The sequence below is a fragment of the Podarcis tiliguerta genome (assembly GCF_965153285.1).
Source record: "Podarcis tiliguerta genome assembly, chromosome: 5".
Taxonomy (NCBI): domain Eukaryota; kingdom Metazoa; phylum Chordata; class Lepidosauria; order Squamata; family Lacertidae; genus Podarcis; species Podarcis tiliguerta.
In genome coordinates this window covers 42,204,584-42,212,470 of record NC_139538.1, presented here as the reverse complement: position 1 = coordinate 42,212,470, position 7,887 = coordinate 42,204,584, and positions in this window count along the sequence as shown.

Here is a 7,887-nt window from a genome sequence, read left to right as displayed (position 1 = left end):
CCTATGGGAAGGCTGGAAGCAGGGTAAGAGAGCATCAGCACTCTCCTCGCTCTTCCCAGCAACAGGCATTCAGAGGCATACTGTCTTGATAGTGAAGATAGAACATAGCCGTTGTGGCTAGTAGCTATGGATAGCGTCACCCTCCATGAATTTATCTCATCATCTTTTAAAGCCATCCAAGTTGGTGGACATCATTGCCTCCCGTGGGAGCGAGTGCCATAGTTTAACTATGCAATACTTCTTTTTGTCTGGTTTGAACCCGACCTCAGTGGGAGACCTCCTGGGAACCCCCTGTATGCTGTGTTTCCTTCTTGCAGGAAAGGCTGGTGTCAAGCGAAATCAATTAGCCACAGTTTTTGTGCCAGCAGCTCCACTGCTATCACCGAAAACCATCTCTCCTCTTGATTGTGCTGAACTGATCCTAAGTAGACATTAAGCTTTATGTAACATCACACACAAAGACCTTCGAGCAGCAATGAACCATGACTGCTTGTATACACAGATAGGGCTCATCACACTGGCAGAATTAGGAAAACTCACGGGAGAGATGGAGAAGCCCCAGGGCATGCTGTACTTGGTCAGCACAGAACCTTCTAAGATTGCCTTTCTGTGAAAAGTGATTCTATTTATTCTTATTTATTTATTAAAGCATTCCTATACCACCATAACATAAAATATCATGGTAGGGCACAGCAATATGTGTGCAGTAAAATATAAAAACACAATTAAAACCAGTACAAAAGAATCATTAAAATGACTGATTGAATGATTGAGCAGAATCAAGCCCCAGGAACCCCAGGAAGTCCACCGTGGCTGATGCCAGCCTCCCCCTTTTTAATTCTTCTTTATGGCATGACACTGTAATGAGAAGTCCTGAGTCATGTGCAGCTGCCACTCTCTTCCTTTATCCTCCGTGTTTCTGGACTCCAGCCTCAGCATACACAGTGAGGAAGGAGAACACAGAAGCACTGGGGATATGCTCTGGTAACCTCTAGGCTGGATTACTGCAATGCAATATACATGGGGCTGCCGCTAAAGAAACTTCAACCAGAATTCAGCAGCCAGATAACTTACTGGGACAAGACAAACCGAGTATGCAGCTACAACATAGATTATGGCTCAACTGCACTGGCTGCCACTTGGTTTCCTGGCCCAATTCAAAGCGTTGCTTGAGACCTATAAAGTATTATATGTCTCAGGACCCTAATACCTGAAGGACCATGTCTCCCTCAGTATGGACCTACTCAGGTGTTATGGTCATCACCAAAGGCCCTCCTCTGTGTGCTTCCTCCAAGGCAGGTGCAATGGGCAGCAACGAGAATTTGGGTCTTTGTAGCAGTGGCCTCATGGCTGAGGAACATTCTCTATCTAAAGAGGATTTGCCTGGCACCATTGTTGTCAGTTTGTATATGCCAGACAAATACATTATTGTTTCCATGGGCATTTGGGTCTTGATATGGTTTGTTTTTGGCTGGCTCTTGGCTTTCCATCTTTTGGTTAGGTCAGGAACGATATTTTTCTTGTTACTGATTGCACCCTTTTAGGGTTCTATATGGTTTTGTTGCTTTTTGGCTATTTTATCGAATTTTTACAATATTGCTTTGAGACTTTTTGGGGCGTTAAAAGCTATCATGATTATGTGTGCGCAAAATGACAGGTATTGTATGTTGTTCATTTTGTCAGCATGGATTTAATCCTTAATGCTATATTCATATTAGCTTCCATATAGAGCAGGAACACAGCTTTATAACAAGTCAGACTAGTAGTCCTATCAAACTCAGTACTGTCTATTCCGACTGACAGGGACTCTCCAGGATTTCAAGCAGGAATCTTCTCCAGCCCTAACTGCAGATGCCAGAGAGTGAAACTGGCCCTTTAGCACGGAGATATGGTCCTTCCCTCTGAATGGGAACTTTACGTGCATTATTTCACCCACAAACAACTTGGTTGAGTGCTGCAGCATTTCATAGCAAAGGAGTACACAATCTCTCCCCCACCTGCCAAGTGAAAATTCCCAAATGACTGGCCAGTGCAGAAGCAGTGTGTGGGAGTGAGTAGAAATAGACATGCTGCTTTTCAAACTTTATTTTTTTATTTTTTAAAAAACCTTCTCCCTGGATAATCTCTTCAATGCTGTTGTAGTCACACTCTTGAGAGGAGTGTCCCGCCATCAATGGCATGTTAAAAATACAGAGGCAAAAGACAGGGAGGCGGTGTTTAATGTTGCAGATAATAGGAGGTGGAGCTGTATCACCATCACTGGTGACATGAGAGTCTATGACGTGGACCAGGGGCGGCCAGCATGGTGGTCTCAAGATGTTATTGGAATCCAGCTCCTATCAGCCTCAGCAAGCATGGCCAATGGCCAAGGATGATGGTAATTGTAGTCCAGGAAACATCGGGAAGGCACCATTTTGGCTATTCCTGGCGTAGCTGGTATGTGCCAGCAACCATCTTCCATGCAGCAATTAGAACGGCAATGGATCACATTTTCTATCACAAAGTACAGCATCCCTGTATCAGAAGCACAACATGGAGGAAAGCCATCTGGACACTGCACTAGAAATAAGTAGGAGCTGCACATCTCTTGCACTATAGATTAATTGCCCCAAAGGACCTGTTTCTACTTCCTCTAGCTTCATTTTAGACTTTATCATGAGCCGAAAAGAGAGTGATTCACGTTAAGTAATTGGATAATGATGGCATGACACTTGTAATTTACATGGGAAGCACCAAGAGGTGGTAGCAAAGTAGCTGTGAAAACACCAGCATGCTCCACATCCCTGGACCTAACACTTACTTGGCAGTCAAATCACAAGCTTGGAACACCTCCTGCTGCTACCCTGTGAGCTGCAGGGAAGTCTCAATCCATATCAAGACATCTTAGCTTGGGAGGAAACAGGTTTTTTGGAGAGAGAGAGAGAGAGAGAGAGAGAGCACTTCCAGACTGTCACTATTTTCATGTGGGATTCAATCACATACCAGTAAATTCAGGTTACATAATTATAGTTGATTGAGAGGTCTTGCACTACAAACCAGCTCCCCTGTAAATATTGACTTTTTGCAATAAGGAAAGTGATGGGGAAATGGCCTTGAGAGCCTGGGACAAAGCACTTACTTTGACACAACATTATCTAGCCTCCCCACAAACAAATCAGAGGGAATGCTTACTGAATCGCCAACCTTGTCTGCCTGCAAACAAATAATGATGAATGTTCAATAAACAGGTGATCTGGAAGTACCCAAAGAGTGAGCCAAAATACACCAGCCTAGGAAAAAGGAAAAGCAGAAAGATGAAGTGAAAAACTAAATATTATAGTCTGGGACAAAGAGTTTTCCCAAGATGTTTTTAATTTAAAAATTCCAAACATTAAAAAGAATCCCTTAACGTACAGTCTTAAAAATAAGCTTTTTAAGGTTTTTAACCTTCAATAGCTGCACTTTCATTGGAAAGGTATTTTAACACTTCAGCTCTTAAATAAAATGAGCTGCTGGAGGAATGATACGTGCATTCAGTAAAATGTGTGTGTGTTTTCTGTATACTGTATATTCAGCTGCTGAATAGTAGTTCCCAGAAAATAGCAAAGGAGGCAACATTTTTTCTTATAGTGGCAGCAATACTGAACTCCCCAAAATTCAAAAAGCACTCCAGAACAGAGATTTCTGGGAGAGACAGAATGGCAGCTATTCCAATTTTACCTTCCTGAAAAGAATTTTACCTCAACCCCCGAATATAGCCAAAACAAAACAGACAATTTCGAGATGGGTGAAAGAGTTGCTTAAGGCTTTAGGCACAGCCTTAAGCAAAAGTCCTCGGGAATGAAGAGGAGAATCACTTGTCAAACCTTGGGATCAACCAGTGGCCCATCCCTCTTCCCAGGGTTTGACTTTATCCATAGCTTGCAACTCTCACAAGGCAACCAGGTGATGTGGAAAGTTTATTCCTACTCCACAAGCAGCCTACCCCACCCTTTGGCAGTGGCAGACTTTGGGCTCTCAAATTTCAATGGTGCCCTGTATGCCATTTGAGGACAGTAAGGTGGATTCTGGCTTGGCTCTTGATCTTCAGCACATACTCCTTTCCAAAGAGTTGATAAAGCCTTGGCATGTTGTGCCCAGCAACATCTTTAGAGCCATAGTTTTAGTGGCGGCGGCAGCAGAGAAGATGGTGTGCGGCAAGGGCAACATTGTGGTTCCACCGTGGCAGGTGCTAAGAGCACAATAGCTCATTCAGCAGCTGTGATCCTGGGACGAGGGTTTGCAAGTCAAGCCAGTTTAATCTGGAGTAAGGGACAGAGGGAATTAAAGTATGGGGTCCTCCTGCTGGGATTTTTACAGAGTCCCTTCTTAGCTATAAATCCCTTTAAAAGGAGGGGGGGTCTTTAGAAAATCCAGCAGGAATGATCAGCAAACCCCAGGACCTCCCTACCTCCCTCGCTCTTCCTCCCCACTGGAATTGCTCTCAAACAAATGAAACGTGTGTAATTAATGGGCCAGGGGGCTGGACAGGTCCCACATGAAAGCGTTTCCTGGACTTCTTCTTCATTTGCATGGCATCAGAAGCTGTTCAGAAGGTGTGACTTTTCCCACGGGGGAGCCCTGGGCTCCATGGCACAATAAAGGCAGCACTTTGTAACTAGAATTAATTAAAGGAGTGGGGAGGGCCGATGGAGCAGGAGGAGGGCACAAGGCACGGAGGAAAGATGTTTGAAAGCTGAGCCCTGTGCAATAAACAAGCACGCTGGAGCCACCCTTGTAGAGTGGAGGCATTCCAGAGGCCATCCAAGCAGCAGAAGCAGCTTCTATCTTTGACGCGGGGCCCTGGCATCATGGCCTGTTCCATTCTATCCCATGGCTTCAGCTTCCTTTTCATTTTGCCTGACAAAGAGTTCTGTGTAACTGTGAAGCTTGTATACTCCTGCACTTCAACATAGGTTGGTGGAACTGTGCATCTTTGCTTGGTTCAGAGCTGCATGGCTATACTCAATTGAATGATGGACAAGGTGCCAAAAAGGGAGATCAGACAGGATATTTTCCATCAGCAGGAAGGGAGTATTCAAAGAATCAAGAGCTTTTTGTAAAGAGACTGGGCTAGGAGAAACCAGATAACCTTGAAACATTTTATGGAAATCACTTGAAATCATTACATGTCTTAACTAGATTCCTAGATTCCTAATCATAAAAGTAGTATGACTCCCCCCCCCGCCCCTTACATATATGAAATCTACAGTGATTTCTGAATGTGCACTAATTTCGGCAGAGAACATTGCACTTTATTGAACCACAATTAGGAGGAAGGTTGGAGAATATGAGTCAATGGCTCATATTCCTGAGAGCACATCCTAAAAGTTATGGAGTAGTGTGATTCTCTGTCTACTCTGAGTACAGTGGGGCATACAAATAAGTAAGTGGATATATAGGATAGCAGCTGGGTAAATCACATAAGTAATGAAGAGGTAGAAAGAGTATATGGAAGCATTTATTCCAGATGATAGCTGCCACCCAGAATGGAAACATTTACCTGGAAGTTATTCCTGTTGAACTGAATGGAATTTACTGCTGAACAGGCACATTAAGGATCACCCTGTAATTTATCCCAAAGTAAACTGTGGATATAATGCACCAAAGAGACAACAAATAATACTATGAATGTAGAGGTCAGTCTGGTGCAGAGCTCTCCCTCCTGTTCAGGATCATCACAGCCCCACAGTCTGTAAGGGTTGGTTTCCCTTATTTCCAACTCGTGCACAACTCACTTTTTGATCTAGAAACTTTAGTATCCACTCAAGTACAAGCAATTCTGCAAACGTATAGGGAATTTATACAAATCAATAAGGAAGGGTGTTCAATAAAGGTTCTGCAACAGAGGCCACAGCCTAGCTAGGTTTTGCTAATACTAATTGTACAGGGGACTTTGGCTATTATATAATGACAGACTTCTTGGGGGTGTTGCCTTTTCATCAAAGAAAAGCTTTGCAAGGAAGCTATTAATTATACCTAGCAAACTGCCACATCCCCCACACCATCCTGATGCAAGAAGGGCCCATGTTAAATGGTTATCAGCTTTGCCCTCCCAAACAGAATGGTTTGAACTGCCCATAAAACTTGAAGTTATACGGAAGGGAGCTCCAATTTCTTCCTTTTGTGAAAAACTGGATATCCAGTTGCAGAAGCTTTGACTATACCAGTTACATAATTCTGGGCTCCTCTTCTCGTTTCTGCTGGTAGTCCAGATTCCTGTAGATGCCTGTAGAGCAGGGAGGGGGCAGCTGGGGCTTCCAGATGTTGCTGGACTCTAGTGTTCATCAACCCTATACAGCATGGCAAGTGACCAGGGATGATGGGGGGTTGTAAATCAGCAACATCTGGAAGGCCACAGGTTCCCAGTCACTGCTGTAGGGCAATTCCAGAGTGAATCACAGGGATGTCCTCTCTGCTTCTAAGCTGGAAACCGATCCAGTGAGAATAGTTGGGCCTGAGTTTGAAAAGATGCCTGGGTTGCGCTTGCAGCATCTTCATCCTCAGGCTTTTCTTATTAAAAAAAAAAAAGGGGGGGGAGAAGGGAACCTTCCAATCTCCCCAGCCCCAAACATTCTACAAACCAGTGTGCATAAGATTCTCCCCCAGAACTCTTTCCCAATTAGGAGCATGTCACACTCTCAAGGCATACACTCTCAAACTGAAGCTCACCAACTCCTGCCTCCCATCCCATTTTCAAATGTATTTCCCTTGCAGGGGATCTTTCATGCCTTGCGGCTGCTTCTCTTCCTTGCTGTTTCTGCCAGTTCACCTGCCCTTTCTAAGTGAACAAGCAGTACAAGGAACAGGAAGCAGCAGCAACATCTGCACACCCTATCCTTCGGGAAGTGGTCTGATTTGGAGAGCATGCAAAATGGTCAATGGGCCCCTCTACACTGGTGTGTCTATTCCCCATCCAAGCTAGTGACCGTCACCACATATTGCAGCAGTGAATGCCACAAGTTCATTGTGCTGTTACAAAGACTAAGACCTCAGATGCAAACTCTAGATAATATTTTAGAGACTAAGACCTAAACCACATTTCCAATGGCTGTCATATTCGTATTGTTTATTGTCTTATTCAATTGTTAATTTAAACTTAATCCTATTGTGTTTTATGTTCGCTTAGTATGGTATGTGAATCTGGTCTGGGACCATCATAAATTTTATTATTACTATTATTATTATATATCACAATATTTATTAGCTCCTAAACCATAATGTAGTCCTGTGCATGTCTCCTTAAAAGCCAGACTCCTTAAGTTCAACGAGACTGGCTCCCAAGTAAGTGGGCAAAGGATTGCATCCTAATGCTGTGTATGTATTTGTAGTAGTAGTAGTAGTAGTAGTAATGATGATGATGTCAATTTAAATGAGTGTTTGTAGTAAGTGTGTCATCCTCTCCTTTGGGGGGGGGGGAGGGTTCTTCTGGCTTTTAGCTACCAAAATGCTTTTAATTCAATTTCCAGAGTATTGATAATTTAAGCCAGCATTTCAAAGTTTCCTGTAGCCATACGAGCTGCCCTCCCCAAGCTGTTAAGAATCTGGACACCACCACAAGCTTTGAAAAAAATACTCCCATTCCAAGACTTTTCAAAGGCGACAATTAGTTACATTGTTAAAATGTCCACAAGAAACACAAGCAGCTGTTGTGATGACCTGTCCCCAGAGAGCCAAAGCCAGGTGCCAACCCTTAAAGGATTTGCAACCCAGTTTTTTCTCACCTCTGGTGTTTGCAAATTTCCCCCCTCCCAATCCTTTGTCTTCCTCCAACACCACCCCAAAAAAAAGAAAAGAAAAAGATTCCTAGCCCTGCTAGAAATCACACAGCCAGAGAGAGCACACCTCATTTATACTAGTAGAAAAATT